Here is a 19099-nt window from a genome sequence, read left to right on the forward strand (position 1 = left end):
GTTCCACAATGCTATGTTACAAAAGCAAAATATTCAAGGTTTATTTGCAACGAAGACAATAATTTGCCATCGAAATGCTGTAAAAATGCAAATGAAGTTTGCCAGTGTTGGTTACCAGTGACAAACGTCCAGGAACATTCTGGCAACATGAAGAAGTTTGCTGTTGTTGGCAGCATGTTGCCTGGTGGTTTGATACAAAAGTTTGCCAGTAGTGTTAAACCAGTAATAACCTTCTGGTGAACAGTTTGCTATTAGTATTCATAGGTGTCTAATACTTAGTCAGTAAAATAGCATTTTTACAACACTGTAAGGTCTCAACCTGCATATTCAGAGTTGAGTTTATCATAATAAGCAATCTCAGTTGTGCTATCTTCTAATAAATATCAACACATTATACTTATATTTAACATAAACCATACTTGAGGCAGCATTTTTTTTTTTTTTTTTTTTTAGGAAAAGCAATTTGCAATCACTGAATTGTCTCAATTTTCAATATTTAGTAAATATTTCAGTTTCAAACTGTCACTTCAACCAAGTGAATCATATTTAAGCATAATTTTGTGAAGAAATAACTAATGGGGAAATGTTCTCAGTGAGGTCTGATCAATGATAGAGTGATGGAGCTACAGTCAAGGTCAAAAGTTTACATACAGTGCCTTGTGAAAGTATTCAGCCCCCTTGAACTTTTCAACCTTTCGCCACATTTCAGGCTTCAAACATAAAGATATAAAATTTTAATTTTTTGTCAAGAATCAACAACAAGTGGGACACAATTGTGAAGTGGAACGAAATTTATTGGATATTTTATACTTTTTTTAACAAATAAAAACCTGAAAAGTGGGGTGTGCAATATTATTCGGCCCCCTTGCATTAATACTTTGTAGCGCCACCCTTTGCTGCAATTACAGCTGCAAGTCACTTGGGGTATGTCTCTATCAGTTTTGCACATCGAGAGACTGAAATTCTTGCCCATTCTTCCTTGCAAAACAGCTCGAGCTCAGTGAGGTTGGATGGAGAGCGTTTGTGAACAGCAGTCTTCAGCTCTGCCCACAGATTCTCCATTGGATTCAGGTCTGGACTTTGACTTGGCCATTCTAACACCTGGATACATTTATTTGTGAACCATTCCATTGTAGATTTGGCTTTATGTTTTGGATCATTGTCCTGTTGGAAGATAAATCTCCGTCCCAGTCTCAGGTCTTTTGCAGACTCCAACAGGTTTTCTTCCAGAATGCTCCTGTATTTGGCTCCATTCATCTTCCCATCAATTTTAACCATCTTCCCTGTCCCTGCTGAAGAAAAGCAGGCCCAAACCATGAGGCTGCCACCACCATGTTTGACAGTGGGGATGGTGTGTTCAGGGTGATGAGCTGTGTTGCTGTTATGCCAAACATATCGTTTTGCATTGTGGCCAAACAGTTTGATTTTTGGTTTCATCTGACCAGAGCACCTTCTTCCACATGTTTGGTGTGTCTCCCAGGTGGCTTGTGGCAAACTTTAAACGAAACTTTTTGGATATCTTTGAGAAATGTCTTTCTTCTTGCCACTCTTCCATAAAGGCCAGATTTGTGCAGTGTACGACTGATTGTTGTCCTATGGACAGACTCTCCCACCTCAGCTGTAGATCTCTGCAGTTCATCCAGAGTGATCATGGGCCTCTTGGCTGCATCTCTGATCAGTCTTCTCCTTGTTGGAGGTGAAAGTTTAGAGGGACGGCCGGGTCTTGGTAGATTTGCAGTGGTCTGATACTCCTTCCATTTCAATATGATTGCTTGCACAGTGCTCCTTGAGATGTTTAAAGCTTGGGAAATCTTTTTGTATCCAAATCCGGCTTTAAACCTCTCCACAACAGTATCTCGGACCTGCCTGGTGTGTTCCTTGGTCTTCATGATGCTCTCTGCACTTTAAACAGAACCCTGAGACTATCACAGGGCAGGTGCATTTATACGGAGACTTGATTACACACAGGTGGATTCTATTTATCATCATCAGTCATTTAGGACAACATTGGATCATTCAGAGATCCTCACTGAACTTCTGGAGTGAGTTTGCTGCACTGAAAGTAAAGGGGCCGAATAATATTGCACACCCCACTTTTCAGGTTTTTATTTGTTAAAGTTTAAAATATCCAATAAATTTCCTTCCACTTCACGATTGTGTCCCACTTGTTGTTGATTCTTGACAAAAAATTTAAATTTTATATCTTTATGTTTGAAGCCTGAAATGTGGCAAAAGGTTGAAAAGTTCAAGGGGGCCGAATACTTTCGCAAGGCACTTTACACTTGTAAAGAACATAATGTCATGGCTCTCTTGAGGTTCCAGTTATTTCTACAACTCTGATTTTTCTCTGATAGTGATTGGAACAGATACTTCTTTGTCACAAAAAACATTCATGAAGTTTGGGTCTTTTATGACTTTATTATGGGTTAACAGAAAAAGTGACCAAATCTGCTTTGTCAAAATATACATACAGCAACATGAATTAGCAATTTTGTTGACTTAGAAAGTTGTCAATGAAATGAGCTTCATAGCATTGCCTCTTAACTTCTTGTGAGTGATTATGAGTGACTACAGCTGGTTACTTCTCTGAGGCCATTTAAACAGGGCTCAGTAAATACAAATGCCCACAAACGCTACAACGGGAAAGTCAAAGGAGCTCAGCACGGATCTGAAAAAGCGAATCATTCACTTGAAAAGTCACTTGGAGCCATTTCAAAGCAGCTGCAGGTCCCAAGAGCAACAGTGCAAACAATTGTTTGTAAGTATAAAGTGCATGGCACTGTTTTGTCACTGCCACGATCAGGAAGAAAATGCAAGCTATTACCTGCTGCTGAGAGAAAATTGGTCAGGAGGGTTGAGAGTCAACCAAGAACCACCAAAAAACAGATCTGCCAAGAATTAGAAGCTGCTGGAACACAAGTATGAGTGTCCATGGTCGTGTGTTTTGCATTGCCATGAACTGAGAGGCTGCCGTTCAAGAAGGAAGTCCTTGCTCCAAAAGCGACACCTTAAGGCTCAACTGAAGTTCGCTGCTGATAACATGGACAACGATAAGACCTTCTGGAGGAAAGTTCTGTGGTCAGACGAAACAAAAATCGAGCTGTTTGGCCACAATGCCGAGCAATATGTTTGGAGGAGAAAAGGTGAGGCCTTTGACCCCAAGAACACCATGCCTACCGCCAAGCACGGTGGTGGTAGTATTATGCTGTGGAGTTGTTTTGCTGCCTATGGAACTGGTGCTTTACAGAGAGTAAATGGGATAATGAAGAAGGAGGATTACCTTCAAATTCTTCAAGATAACCTAAAATGATCAGCCCGAAGGTTGGGTCTTGGCCACAGTTGGGTGTTCCAACAGGACAATGAGAATGGCCTTACCAAAGTCCTGACTTAAACCCCATTGAGAACATGTGGACAATGCTGAAGAAACAAGTCCATGTCAGAAAGCCAACAAATTTAACTGAACTGCACTGATTTTTTTTTTTTTTGTCAAGAGGAGCAGTCAAAGATTCAACCAGAAGCTTGTGGATGGCTACCGAAAGCATCTAAAGTGAAAATGGCCAAGGGACGTGTAACCAAATATTAGCATTGCTGTATGCATATTTTTGACCCAGCAGATTTGGTCACTTTTTCTGTTAACCCATAATAAAGTCATAAAAGAACCAAACTTCATGAATGTTTTTTTGTGACAAAGAAGTATCTGTTCCAATCACTGTATCTGAGAAAAATCAGAGTTGTAGAAATAACTGGACACTCAAGAGAGCCATGACATTATGTTCTTTACAAGTGTATGTAAATTTTTGACCACGACTGTAATATTCTGCAGTCATAATCAAATTAGGGATTAGTTATTGCATTGGATGTGCATTAGACCATGAAATCAAGAATTATTCTTTCACTCCACTGAGTATTGCAAATGAAATCCCATTCACTTACAGTATATTGTATGTGGGTGGAGGCAGAAACTGGGGCAAATAAAACCAAGGCCGTCTGCATGGACATCAACCAGAAGAGCCAAGTTGCAGAATATGTTGTGAAACTTCAAGGCAGCTCTATTACCTCCTGTTCACTTCCACTACAGTCCACATTACATAACATGAGTCCTTTTTTACAGTTTAAACTCGTCCTCAGGCTCATAGGAAGCCTCTCAGAGGGACGCCCCGACACACTCATGCACACACAAACACACACCACCTGTGAAAACATCCGGGTGGTACCTGCCTGCTGCTTAGCATCATCTGTACAAACAGGATTATGGGGACATGTAAAGACACACACATGGACACAACATTGAAGAGAATGAAATACTGGAAAGTCACAGAGCAATGAAAGGCAAACAGATTCTCCTCTGGGGGAGAAATTAGGGAGGAGAAATAATCTTATATTCAACATTTATAGTATTCTACCATTTATACTGACAGTCAATAGAAACTTTGAGGTAGAAATGTACGTAGAATTCTACTTGTAGGGGAGTTGTAATTATTCATTGTGGATTTACTGATGATCTAGTGCCCTGGTAGTTGAGATAATGATGAGTTGTCATTTTGTCATGATTCATTGCACATGGGTTGGTCACTTTGCAAAAGTGAACCAAATACACACCAAGCAATACTCAGTGAGTATCTGCATAATTTGAGAATGGGTTTTGAAGGCCTACACACGTGGACAAAATTGTTGGTACCCCTCAGTTAAAGAAGGAAAAACCCACAATTCTCACTGAAATCACTTGAAACTCACAAAAGTAACAATAAATAAAAATTTATTGAAAATTAAATAATCAAAAACAGCCATTACTTTTGAATTGTTGATTAACATAATTATTTAAAAAAAACAAACTAATGAAACAGGCCTGGACAAAAATGATGGTACCTCTATAAAAGATTGAAAACTATTTGACCAGAGTGACATGATTAACTCAGGTGTGTCATTTAATTGACATCACAGGTGTTTCCAAACTCATAATCAGTCAGTCTGCCTATTTAAAGGGAGACAAGTAGTCACCCTGCTGTTTGGTGAAAAGGTGTGTACCACACTGAACATGGACAACAGAAAGCGAAGGAGAGAATTGTCCCAGGACATCCGAAAAAAATTATAGACAAACATCTTAAAGGTAAAGGCTATAAGACCATCTCTAAACAGCTTGAAGTTCCTGTGACAACAGTGGCTCATATTATTCAGAAGTTCAAGACCCACGGGACAGTAGCCAACCTCCCTGGACGTGGCTGCAAGAGGAAAATTGATGACAAATTGAAGAGACGGATCATTGGAATTGTATCCAAAGAGCCCAGAGCAACCTCCAAAGAAATTAAAGGTGAACTCCAAGGCCAAGGTACATCAGTGTCAGATCACACCATTCGTCGTTGTTTGAGCCAAAGTGGACTTCATGGGAGACGACCAAGGAGGACACCACTGCTGAAAAAAACTCATAAAAAAGCGAGACTGGAATTTGCAAAAATGCATGTTGACAAGCCACAAAGCTTCTGGGAGAATGTCCTTTGGACAGATGAGACCAAACTGGAGCTTTTTGGTAAGGCACATCAACTCTTATGTTCATAGACTCAAAAACCAAGCATACGAAGAAAAGAACACTGTCCCTACGGTGAAACATGGAGGAGGCTCAGTAATGTTTTGGGGCTGCTTTGCTGCATCTGGCACAGGGTGTCTTGAAAGTGTGCAAGGTACGATGAAATCTGAAGACTATCAAGGCATTCTGGAGAGAAATGTGCTGCCTAGTGTCAGAAAGCTTGGTCTCAGTCGCAGGTCATGGGTCTTCCAACAGGACAACGATCCAAAACACACAGCCAAAAACACCCAAGAATGGCTGAGAGAAAAGCGTTGGACTATTCTAAAGTGGCCTTCTATGAGCCCAGATCTGAATCCCATTGAACATATGTGGAAGGAGCTGAAACATGCCATTTGGAGAAGACACTCATCAAACCTGAGACAACTGGAGCTGTTTGCTCATGAGGAGTGGGCCAAAATACCTGCTGACAGCTGCAGAACGCTCATTGACAAATACAGAAATCGTTTAATTGCAGTGATTGCCTCAAAAGGTTGTGCAACAAAATATTAAGTTATGGGTACCATCATTTTTGTCCAGCCCTATTTCATTAGTTTGTTTTTTTAAATAATTATGTTAATCAACAATTCAAAAGTGATGGCTGATTTTGATTATTTAATTTTCAATAAATTTTTATTTATTGTTACTTTTGTGAGTTTCAAGTGATTTCAGTGAGAATTGTGGGTTTTTCCTTCTTTAACTGAGGGGTACCAACAATTTTGTCCGCGTGTGTATATAAAGGCCCAAAAAAGGCCACCATTGTTAGTCCAGTGAACAGCATCATGCCGTGTCTATCACATGAACAACGTCTCCGGGCACTGGGTATGGTGGAGGCCGGTTTGAGCTACAGTGATGTAGCCAGACGTATGGGCTGTTCCCAACCCACAATCGGAAGCCTGGTCCAAAGCATGTGCCGACGGATTGCTGCCTGCATCGAAGCAAATGGAGGCCATACTCGGTATTGACTGTTGTGACTTTGTGTTTGGCAGGTGCCGTTTTCTTTTGTGAAATTCTTTATTTTGAAATCATTCTTGAAACTTTAGATTTTTGTTTCTGTATGCCAATATGCTAAACAAATGATTCATATGAAGAAAATCCAGTTTTGGGCTTCAAAATAAAAATTGTGTTGAAAAATGTGGTTTCAAAGTTTTTAATGACTGTCAGTGTACATGTAGCATTGACACTAAATTAAAATCAGTGCAAGTTTTTACCATGTAATGCAGCTCCCTTCAGCTCTTTAGAACATTTTAGTGTCTTTTATCTCATGGTTTATTTACTTTAGTGAATTGATTGACTTTCACTGCTCTCCTTGTGGTTTTAAAAAGTTCTGATATATCATAAGTCTGGATACAAGGTCAACGACCTGCGCAGCATCAAGAAACATGGGTCGTGTCCGAAATCATCCATTCATTCTCTACTGCCTATATAGGGACCACTACATAGAGAATTATGTATGGAGCTCTAGAGGCACAAATAGCTCTTCAGGACACCAATCCAGTCTTTGCAATAATTTTTCTTTACTGCTGTCACTCAATTAAAATGTATTTACAGATCAATGTCGGCTATGGTGGTAAACCGACCAGCAATTTTGTGCTAAATTTATATTATACTAAGCGTATTTTGCAAAATTAATAAATGAAAATGTTATTTTTCTTTGTGGAACATCGCTCTGCTTCCATTAAACATATCAATACGAATAATAATTATCAATTTTATTATTTCCCCATCATAACTCTTGGATTTATCTCATGTCTGCTGTCATTTCTACAAGCTACAAGCCATCCATCCATCCATCCATCCATTCTCTATACACCGCTTTATCCTCACTAGGGTTGCAGGGGGTGCTGGAGCCTATCTCAGCTGACTCGGGTGAAGGCAGGGGACACCCTGGACAGGTCGCCAGTCTGTCTCAGGTCTACATATAAGATAAGATAAGATAGACTTTATTAATCTCACAAAGGAGAAATTTAACATTACAGGGCTCTTAGAAACAAAAAACAGAGGAGTGCAAAAGTCACGAAAGTGCAAGAACAAGATAATAAATGTTGCACATAATAACAACTACACAGTAGTGTTATACAGTCTGATGGCAGTGGGGATGAAGGACCTGCGGTAGCGCTCCTTCTTGCACTGAGGGTGTCTGAGTCTTGTGCTAAATGAGCTGCTCAGCTCCACTACAGTCCGGTGCAGTGGGTGGGAGCTGTTGTCCATGATGGATGAGAGCTTGGTCAACATCCTCTTCTCACCCACATCCATCACAGAGTCCAGTGGGCAGCCCAGGACAGAGCTGGCCCTCTTGGTCAGCTTGTTCAGTCTCTTCATGTCCCGCTCTGTGCTGCCCGGGGCCCAGCAGACGACAGCGTAGAGGAAAGCAGAGGCTACCACAGTGTCGTAGAAAGTCCTTAGTAGAGGTCTGCACACTCCGAAGGACCTCAGCCTCCTCAGAAGGTGGAGGCGACTCTGGCCCTTCTTGTACAGAGCATCAGTGTTGTGGGACCAGTCCAGTTTATTGTTGAGGTGAACACCCAGGTACTTGAAACTGTCCACTGTTTCAATGTCCTGCCCCTGGATGTTCACTGGTGGATGTGGGAGTGTCCTTCTCCTGAAGTCGACCACCATCTCCTTCGTCTTACTGGTGTTGAGGCACAGATGGTTGCGCTCACACCAGTCCACAAAGTCCATGATGACCGACCGATACTCCAGCTCGTTCCCCTCAGACACACGGCCCACAATGGCGGAGTCATCAGAGAACTTCTGGAGATGGCAGCTGTCCGTGTTGTAGGTGAAGTCCGAGGTGTAGATGGTGAAGAGGAAGGGCGAGAGGACGGTGCCCTGGGGCAAACAAACACACTCGCATTCACACCTACAGGCAATTTAGAGTAACCAATTACCGTATTTTCACGACCAAAAGGCGCACTGTACCAAAAGGCGCAGTCTCAGTTATGTGTGCCATTACTGTATTTAACACACACATAAGGCGCACCTGATTATATGGCGAGGGTTTTATATACAATCCACGCCCACACTTCCCCCTTTAACGTTCTCATGGTGTCCTCTACTACGTCGGCCTTACAACAACACACACACACAAGCATACAAGTGTGCGTATTTAAAAATAGAGCGGGAGCAAAACTGAGTTTGGTTGTGCTTTATTTAAGTATTGATTACAAAGTACTAACATTTTTTTAATCATCAATAGTCGCGGGCATGGTAAAACACACGGATAAAACAAGCACACAAGTGTGCGTATTTAAAAATAGAGCGGGAGCAAAACTGAGTTTGGTATTCACATTTTTTTTTTCCGGTAATCGTCATCAATCAAACCCATGGAAGTCCTCATCCTCTGTTTCTGAATTGAACAGCTGCGCTAAACCTCCATCAAACATGCCAGGTTCACTTTCTTCACTGTCAGAGTCACTTTCCGTGCCGTGCGGCGCCTCGAAAATGATGCCGGCTTTTGCGAAAGCTCGAACAACAGTGCCAGCAGACACGTTAGCCCAAGCATCTACAATCCATTGGCAAATTGTGGCGTAACTCGCCCGGCGCTGCCTTCCACTCTTAGTGAAACTGTGGTCTCCATCGGTCATCCATCGCTCCCACGCCGCTCGCAGCCTGACTTTGAACGGCCGGTTCACACCGATGTCCAGCGGTTGGAGTTCCTTTGTCAGGCCTCCCGGAATGACAGCAAGCTCAGAGTTCATTTGCTTCACTTGTTTTTTCACATCGGCTGTGAGATGGGCACGCATAGAGTCACAGATCAACAGCGATGGTGATGCGTGGAAAAAACCACCTGGTCTACGTCCGCCTTACAACAACACACACAGGACGCACTGCACCATGGGGCGCGCCGCACAATTTGAAGAAAATCTAAGACTTTTATGTGCGCCTTATGGTCGTGAAAATACGGTAACCTCAGCATATTTTTGGACAGTGGGAGTAGGGTTGGATATCAAAATTCGGTTCTAAGTAGGAACCGAATCAAAAACGGCGGGTACCGGGTACCCATAAAAAATATTTACTTTCGGTTCTGCTTTTCGGTTCTTGGACGGACTTATATGTGTGACGTAGTCACGTAAGGAAAAAAACAACACCGGAGAAACTTTGCTAACTATGGACCATGGGAAACGCTCTGAAGTGTGGCTTCATTTTGAAAGACAAAGAGATGAAAAAGGAACGTGCAACATATGTCATAAGCTTATTAGCTGTAAGACAGGTTGCACGTCAAATTTGACGAAACATTTACGACTCCATGGCATCGAGCTGAAAGACTGTACAGTGTTCGATCTTCTGCGGACCGACACAGCCAGTGCTAATGTTGCTACAAGCAGCGTTAGCACCTTGCCAGCAGCCCCAAAAGAGACACCGTTCACGTTGGCGAAAAGGAGGCTGACAAAAGAGAAAGCTGAGGAGTGTCACCGTGCGGTAACCAAATTTGTAGTGAAAGGACTACATCCTTTCTCGGTCGTCGAGTCTCCGTCATTTAGTTAAGTTAATGTTATAATGTAACGTCGCACATTTCCATCCTAAATCCTGTGGCAAAAATACAGTATTTCGTCTTGTGTAGGCTTATATTTCCCTGCAAATGTCAGTGACATGCAAACTATAAAACGGTTGAATTTGTATAGAATTAAATCAAGACGAATAAAATAAACACAATACAGACATTCTGTATTCATTTGAAATATTTTCAGCTCTTGTATTTGTGTACTTCTGCCACTGCGACACTGTGTTACTGATTTCCTAACAACAAAACAGTGTGATTTGGGTTGGAAATGGATGAGGCCTAAGTTTGTAGAATCAAATAAAAAAAATTGATACTAGAAAACTTGTATAATACAGTTTAGTATTCTAGCACATTTTATTTTTGTTTACAATTTTCCTAAAGGTAAAGGAATAAAGTTACTTTAGTTAAATAAACTATTGACCTTCTATTTTTTTTTACTATTTTGGAATCGTATTAAGTAATCGTTTGGCACCGGAATCGATGAGCAGAATCGGAATCAGATTCATAAAAATCCTAACGATACCCATCCCTAAGTGGGAGGAAGCCAGAGTACCCGTAGAAAACCCACGCATGCACAGGGAGAACATGCAAACTCCATGCAGAAAGATCCCAGGCCCAGGCTGGGATTTGAACAGGGGATCTTCTTGCTGCAAGGCAAAAGTGCTAACCACTACTCCACTGTGCAGCCCAGGTGCAAGCCATATTCAGAAAATATATACACTACCGTTCAAAAGTTTGGACACATCATTGAATGTTTTTTTCTTTGTTTTCATGACTATTCACATTCAGATTCAGATTCAGATAACTTTATTTATCCCCTAGGGGCAATTCAGTTTGCAGACTTGGGTTGCAGCAGGACAGGACATTAAACACACATTCCACATACTTGGATCTGTCAAAGGTCAAGTGAAGGGTCCAGCAATAAAGTGCAACAGTGACAAAGTGCACAATATCCATACATACCTAAAATGCATTAAAAACTAAAAAAACAACACTGTCACTGTCATTTAAAAGCTTGATGGAGGAGGGAATAAAAGAGTTGGCGTATTGGTTTGTTTTCCTACTGGGAGCGAGATAGCGCCTCCCACAGGGCATCAATGCAAACCTGTGTTTCCAACCCGGTCTCACGGGGATTCGTGAAACTGTCACGTAAATTTTTGTTTCCGTTTCGTGCGCACCAACACGATTTCGTCATGTTTTTCGTGCCGCTCACCACGAAATGTTTTTCGTGTTGCACACAACGAAACCCGCTGTGGTAATCACATCTGAAAGTGGTTTATACCGGCGGATTCATGACGATCTAAGCTGTCCATCAGCGTATACTGCTTGTGTGATCGCGTTTGTGGCCATCGGACATTCTTTAAATTCCTATGCAAATTGGTAAGTGTACCACCGGGTAATGGTGAGGGTTATGGTTAGGTTATGGTTAGCTTATGGTTAGGTTATGGTTAGGGTTATGGTTAGGGACGATGTCATGCAAAATATAGTGTTGGATTCGCCACGGTTTTACATTAAAAATATAATATACCCATTCGTTTGAAATACGTTCTGAGTGGCACGAAAAGTCCGCCGTTTAAAATACATTGGTGCGCATTTCGTGGTGAGCGGCACGAAAAACATGACGAAATCATGTTGGTGCGCACGAAACCGAAACAAAAATTTACGTGACAGTTTCACGAATCCTCGTGAGATCGGGCTGGTGTTTCAGTACATGGTCAGGGTGTGCAATAATACTCTTAGCTTTGTGGAGCACCTGCCTGCTCCATAGAGAGTGTAGATCAGTAGTCTGCACACCCATGACCCTAGCACAAATTCGAACAATGTGACGAAATCAGACAGGGCTCTACCATGCCCTGATTCAGAGCCCTGTAGAAGGGACAACAGAACACTGTCGTCTGAAAACTTGACCAGATACCTACCCTCCTGACTGGTTCTGCAGGCATCTGTATACATAATGTACAGCAAGGGCGAGAGAACACAGCCCTGAGGTGAACCAGTGCTGGAGGTGACACAGCCGGATATTTGGCCATTCACTAAAACGTGCTGAACTCTATCACTTAAAAAGTTTAAAAGCAACAATAAAATCTGCTCCGAGAGGTTAAAATACGATGCTAAACGTCCAATTAAAATATGTGGTTGCATCTTATTAAAAGCAGAAGAGAAATCAGCAAAAAAAATTCTGACATGGGACCGGGATTTTTCTAAATGTTCATACATTTTATCCAAAATAAAAATCTTAGCATCATCCACTCCTTTTCCTGCCTGATATACTGAATTTCCCTTCAGGGATGAATAAAGGGATTCTGATTCTGATGCAAACTGCAGTGGATCAAGCTTGCCATCAATAAGGCCAAGAATCGTTTCTTTGAGGATTTTCTCAAAGTTTTTATTTACATTGTAGATTCTCACTGAAGGCATCTAAACTATGAATGAACACATATGGAATTATGTAGTAAAAAGAAAGTGTGAAAAAGTCAAAACAGGCTTTAGATTTTAGATTTTTAAAAATAGAAACCCTTCGCTTTGATTCCTGCCTTGCACACTCTTGCCTTTCGCTGAATGAGCTTCATGAGGTAGTCACCTGAAATGCCATTAGATGAGAATATGTGTCCAAACTTTAGAATGTTGGTGTATGTATGCTGTAGCAATACATCTTAATACTATAAAATAAACACCAGAAATCAATGGAAATGCCACCAGTCCTCACTTGGCTCTCTCATCCGTCTGCCATTCTCCTTTGACGCGATGCATGATGCTACTTATTGTTTGATTAGTGACCACTGGCTACATTACTTTTTATGGTGCATTGTGGGACACTTTAAGTGCACTATATAGGGTGTAACAACTGCAGTTTAACATACAAACACACTATAGAGCAGCGGAGTCAAATTCATTTTAGTTCAGGGGCCACATTCAGTCCAATTTGGAAAGAAGTGGACTGGACCAGTAAAATCACAGCTTAATATGGGAAACAAAATGACAAAAAATAAGACAAAAGACACGAAATGAAACAAAAAAAGTGAAAAAAAAATGGACAAAAAAGACAAAAAAAACCCCACAAATCACACAAACACAAAAATGGCTAAAAAGAAACAAAACTACAAAAACATGAGACAGACAACTAAAAAAAAGAACAAAAACAAGACAAAATATGACAAAAATGAGGCCCAAAATGAGAAAATTGAGAAATAAAATGATAAAAAATGAGAGAAATGACACAAAACTAACAGAGAAAAAAATTCATTAAAAATTTACAAAGCGACAAAAAAGTCAAGAAAAACAGGACAAAAAATTCCAAAAATGACACAAATGAAACAAAAATGAAAAAAGAAACAAATGACAAATATAGTCAAACTACACAAGCGAAACAAAAAACACCAAACAACAAAAACAACACACAAAACAACAAATAAAGCGAAACACAAAATGACAAAAAACAGAAACGAGACAAAAAGGAAACACAAAACCACAAAGACATGAGACAAATGACAAAATTCAGACTAAAAAAACAACAAGGCAAAATGTTACAAAAATGAGACAAAAGAACAATGAGCATTCTAGTATTGCACTTTATGATCAAAACAACTTGTCATGTTCTAGAAATTGTTTTAAAATTATAATTTTACTAATTTACAATCTGCAGTTAATGTCTTCTCTGTAATTTTTACACTTTACAAAGCTGGCCGCATGTTTGACACCCCTGCTATAGAGTAACTGATTTTGGATACAGCCTTAAACAAAGGGAACTGGTGGAGAATTTAGCTGCTAAACCTCAGAGACTTGAGCCTATGTCTCATTTTGACTTTTGCTCTCACTATTTTTCACCATTTTACTTGAGTTTTCAGTTAATGGTTGGTTAGGTTTAGGTCCCCAAACTTCTTGGTTAGGTTCATAAAAGCATCATGGTGAAAGAAATGTTGCACAGCTCCATTTTCACACTCTCTGGGTGATAGCTCCACTTTAGATTTGACATGCACTTATTCCCACGACCGCAAGGCTTTGCCTGCATTATCAGGCTTACTATTTGTTTATTATTGATCAGAATGGATGATAATGTGCCTTCTGGCCTACTAGTAGGTGGAGGAGTTCCCTACTGGGACCATGGGAATGATCTGCGCTGATAAAGGCCATTTAATGGGCTGAATAGAGCGACCAATCACGAGGGGAACATCTGACAGAAGCCATAACAGTGTCTTTAATGTCACTGAGGGTGTTTTTGTGTCTTCTTAAAGCATTGTTCTGCACCTTCCTGCATTCACATTCATTCATCAGTGGTTTGACCGAGACAGAATGTGAAATGAAAGAAGAGGATAAAGGTAAAAATAAAGAAAGCAGAGGCTATACTAAAGGGAGAAGCAATTTGGAGGTGTGTTTTTGTGTGTCTGTGCCCAGCCTGACCTGACTGCTCATTTATTCCTGCAGACTTTTGATTTCTCTTTCTAACTTTACATAGAGACTCAGCAGGAGTCCTGAACGCCCCCAACACACATTTAGAGTCTTTAGAGCTTTGCTGGTGACGTCAAAGAGACAAGCCATGATTTCTCCTCTTCTTTCAGAGGTTTTATTTGGTTTGTGAGGCGGGTTACAAAACAGAGAGAGAGAGAGATGAAGAGATAAAAAAGAACAAAGGGGGAGGAAGAAAAATAAAGACGAGACAGGGAAAATGGGAGCCACAGAGAGGCATTTCTGCTCTGCTTCTGCACTTTTCTCCTTTATTTCACCGACGCACACACTCTTTGTATTCAACCTGAGCTTTAGTGCTTCACTGCTGGGTGAAACAGGCAAACTGTGCTGCCTTCCTTTTATCCCTCTGAGCTCCACGTAAAATGTTAATGAGAGTCAGAAAACTTGTTAAAGGTGTTTACATGACAGATACAGCTGGATATGCCCTCACTGGGGTTATACTCAAATCATTACTGTGCAGATGAAATAGAAAGGAATAAAAAGTATTCAGGGAATTTGTGTCTATCTCGCTGTGACCTGTGAAGTGAAGGCTAAAGAGGAGAAGCAGGCAGGATATCTCCCAGGACAAAATAAATCTCTACTAAGTAGGCTTACAGCTGTGTCTGACCTGGCTCATGGTAAAAGCAGCTCTACTGATAAGAGGAAGCTTTGAAAAAGGCTAATTGAGGGTTTTGACAGGAAAGTATAGTGGAGGATGAGTCTTGTCCATCCTTGTGGTGGGGCATTTGGTTCCTGTGAAGCTGAAAGAAAACCTCCTCCCAGCTCCAGTTTTAGAGATCCTTTGTGTTTCTGCTCCAGCAGAAGGATGTTTTAAAACATCAAAGCACAGACAGAAAGAGTGATGCAAGCATGGAAACTAATTCTAGATAGAGAAATTAGACATAGTATCACTTGGAATAAGAAAAGATTAAAAAAAAAAACAAGAGAAGGGGATCCTTCTATTTCATACTCCTCCATAAAGTCCCAAAGGAAAACACCTGTTTTGTCCTGCCTTGCCTTAAGGTTGTGGCTTCTGCATGTGAGCACTCGTCCTCTAAATGAGAAATGCCTCTAACCCCTGTCAGATTGACCACTGACCTCACAGCTCAGAGTTCAGACCCTGTAAGTCAAACATGACTAGAAAGTGAGCGATGGTCACCACACTACTGTTCCTCATACACCTTCATGGATTTGTCTTTAACTGTGGAAAACAAAAATATCACAAATCCATTTTGTAAACTATTAGCTGTGAAATCTGCAGGCTACGCATGTGTCAGCCGGAACAAGGTGCAACAACCTGCAAAGTTTGGATGATGACTGTGCTAATATGTACCTTTAACCCCTGAGTAACTTAAAATAACATTACTGAAAATTTGAAATACTTTATGTTGTTAAAAGAGGTTGCAAGTAATAAAAATGTGGCTTAAGGTCCATATGTAGTGTCGAATGATTAGTATTCATGCTACTTGATAGAAATCTGAGAGATTTTCAAGTGTTCTGGGGCAGTTTTAAGACATGATGGAAATAAATGGAGAGAAATTACACCTCATTAGAAACACGTGTAAGTATTAGATGCAGACCAGCCCAACTAAAACCGAAAATGTCGTAAATGTACAGATGTACATAAATGTAAACATGTAGCAGAGTAGGTATCACAGCTGAGCAGACGGTAGTGCAGAGTCAAGCAGTGTCCTTGTGGAAATTTGCTGACTAGTTTGTGAAAGAAATTGCTGGAGAGTTAAAACCCGTTAAAGTACGGCGGCCCGCGGGCGGGCCGTTTTTTTTATCGGTATACGCTTTTTTTAAATAGAAGGACACTGCAAACACGATTATACAAACACTATACACACATAGAAAGCTGAGATTCTCATGAATCCGCCGGTATAAACCACTTTCAGATGTGATTACCACAGCGGGTAATATAAACACATTTATCCAACAAACAACAAGTCAAGTAAACGTGCACAGCTCACCTGTCGACGCAGTTTGGACGCTCGTTTCTGGTCATAAAAGAAGATAATCCACAAAAACCGGCCAGAACCCAAGCTTAGCCATCCAGAGGAAACAATCCAGTATAATACTTTGGCCAAAACATGTCTCGAAATAGGTAAAAAATCCAGAAAACGATCGGCTCCGTGCGCGTGCACGCGGCGCGTGGTGGCGCTGTGCGTTTCATATTCACTGCATCTTTCTATTATAACTTTATCATACACGGTCCTATTTTCTTTGTTCGCGATTCAAAATGGATACTGGAGGCTTCTCGACCGCTTCAAACCGGACTTCAACCAATCAGGTGACTCGTTTCCGCCTACTTCGGCGATTTAGCCAACCATGGCCGAGTCTGACAGATATCGATTACATCACTTGATTGACTTGTTTCTCAGCAAATCACGCCGGAGGAAACGTTAGATTGACAGGCCTGGTAGCCAATGAGCTTGCTGAATGGCTTGCCTATAAATCCCGCCTCTGCCAGCGGCTTTATATGATATTTCATTCGTGAGCTCCGGGGTCCACCTGCTGTTTCTCTGTATTCCTCTCAATCTGTGTGTGTGATCGACACTGAAGCCTATCTGAAGTGATTTTTTGAGTTCTTTATGAGTTTTTGGAATGAAAATGAAGTGGAAAATGAAGTGAAAAGGAATTTATACCATTCTGTAGAGAGTGTGCACAGTGTATAAAGAGTGTATCCAACATTGACAGGGGCGGAGCATATCAGTACAAATACATGTGTGAAACACTCATTTCTTGTAGTATTGCTCTGAAATTTTGACCTGAACTATGTAAGACCCCAGGCTTTTGCAATATTGTGTTTTCAAGCTGTTGCAGTGCTGCCACACTGATTTTCAGGTGTTTTATTAGGGAAAAAATGTAGGCGAGAAAAAAAATTCATCCTAATTCAGTGTGTTCCAACATACATAACTCTGTGCCAGTAGCACCTAGAGTAATTCTGACTGCACTGGGTGAAAATTCAGGTTGTCAGCTTTCAAATGAGACCCCAACCATGCATGTACTCCAAACAGTTCAAGAACAGCATTCAATTTACTTTCTGTACATCTTCAGTAGAAATTTCGGGCGGAAATTGACCAAACCTTAAAGGGTGAGCAATGGCACCATTTTACCTTTTCAATATAGCTCATCTACTTTCCATGCATGTATATAAATAATATCAGCTAACATATAGGATTAAGGTATTTTTACTCCCTTTAAATCAGTACCGGCATCTGCTCTAGCTGCAGGTGACCAGACACTAATGCAAACATAATTAATAATACTATATTCCATTTCTGCCAGTAGATTCCCCTGAATCCTTCACACTGTCCTTCAAGTCATCTGAGATAAGTCGAGGATAAAAGTAATTCAAGCTACATCTCAAGTTGATGGAGACAACTCAAGTCTCAAACTGTTCAAGAGGAGACAAAGTCCAGTATTACCTCAGTGAACACAAATCCAAGTGAAGCTTAAAGTCAGAAGAGACAGTTCTACCCAAAAGTCAGTGTTAAAAGTGTTATGAAGTCAAGTCCGAAGTTGTTGGACCTACACTACCAGTCAAAAGTTTGGACACGCCTTCTCATTTAATGATTTTTCTTTGTTTTCATGACTATTTAGATTCTCACTGAAGGCCTTAAAACTATGAATGAACACATGGAAGTATGTGGCAAACAAAAAAGTGTGAAATAAGTCAAAACATGTTTATATTTTAGATTCTTCCAAATAGCCACCCTTTGCTTTGATTACTGCTTTATACACTCTTGGTATTCTCTGGATGAGCTTTATGAGGTAGAACCTGAAATGGTTTCCACTTCACTGGTGTACCTTGTCAGGGTCCAGATGTGTCCATTCATAGTTTGATGCCTTCAGTGAGAATCTACAATGTAAATAATCATGAAAATAAATAAAAAACATTAAATGAGAAGGTGTGTCCAAACTTCTGACTGGTAGTGTAGTCGAGTCAAAAGTCATCAGCTAACAGATAAATGTCCTTAAGACAGGTCCAGAATCCAAATTAATTTCAGATAAATTCCAATCAAGTCTCACTAATCTTGAATGGGAAATTGCAGAACAGTTGGAAAACTTTCCTGTGACTGAAACACTGGTAAAAATTTCCTATTAAATGTGTATTAATTGTGTCTTCCAACTGAAGACCTAAAAATATTTTAGGTGTTTAGGGAGTCAGTGCTGAAGTCCTAATATTCAGGTCCTTGAGACCATGTTTATAACACTTTTTAATAAATGCAGTGAGTCTGAAGATACTGTGATGCAACGTGAAAAGATGACTTTTATTATTGAAATGGTATTAGGCTGATGTGATTTTATGGCCTTAGAAATGTTCATACTGGAAAATCTGGCTGTTTGCCAGATCTATTCAGCATCCAGTCAGCTTTATTCATTCACAATGAGAGCAAAGAGGTGCGTAGCTCCATCTCCGTGTTCTGTCCTGTATAAAGCACGACCTGCTCAGCTTAGTCAGACGAGGTGCGATAATGAAAGCCTGACTCCCAGCAGCAGACCTCTGCTCACAGGGTTCAGCTTATCTCTGCTCTCAGGTCAGCAGGGTGTTCAGCTTCATACTGATATGGATCGATGCTGCACACTGA

The 19099-nt window shown here is 40.7% G+C and overlaps 1 protein-coding gene across 1 annotated transcript in view; it reads right to left on the reverse strand.

Annotated features, from left to right (window-relative positions):
- ccdc3a (coiled-coil domain containing 3a) overlaps positions 1 to 19099 on the reverse strand; it is a 41556-nt gene that overhangs the window by 17508 nt on the left and 4949 nt on the right. The window lies entirely within an intron of this gene.

The sequence above is a fragment of the Acanthochromis polyacanthus genome, chromosome 1 (assembly GCF_021347895.1).
Source record: "Acanthochromis polyacanthus isolate Apoly-LR-REF ecotype Palm Island chromosome 1, KAUST_Apoly_ChrSc, whole genome shotgun sequence".
In the NCBI taxonomy this organism is placed as follows: Eukaryota; Metazoa; Chordata; class Actinopteri; family Pomacentridae; genus Acanthochromis; species Acanthochromis polyacanthus.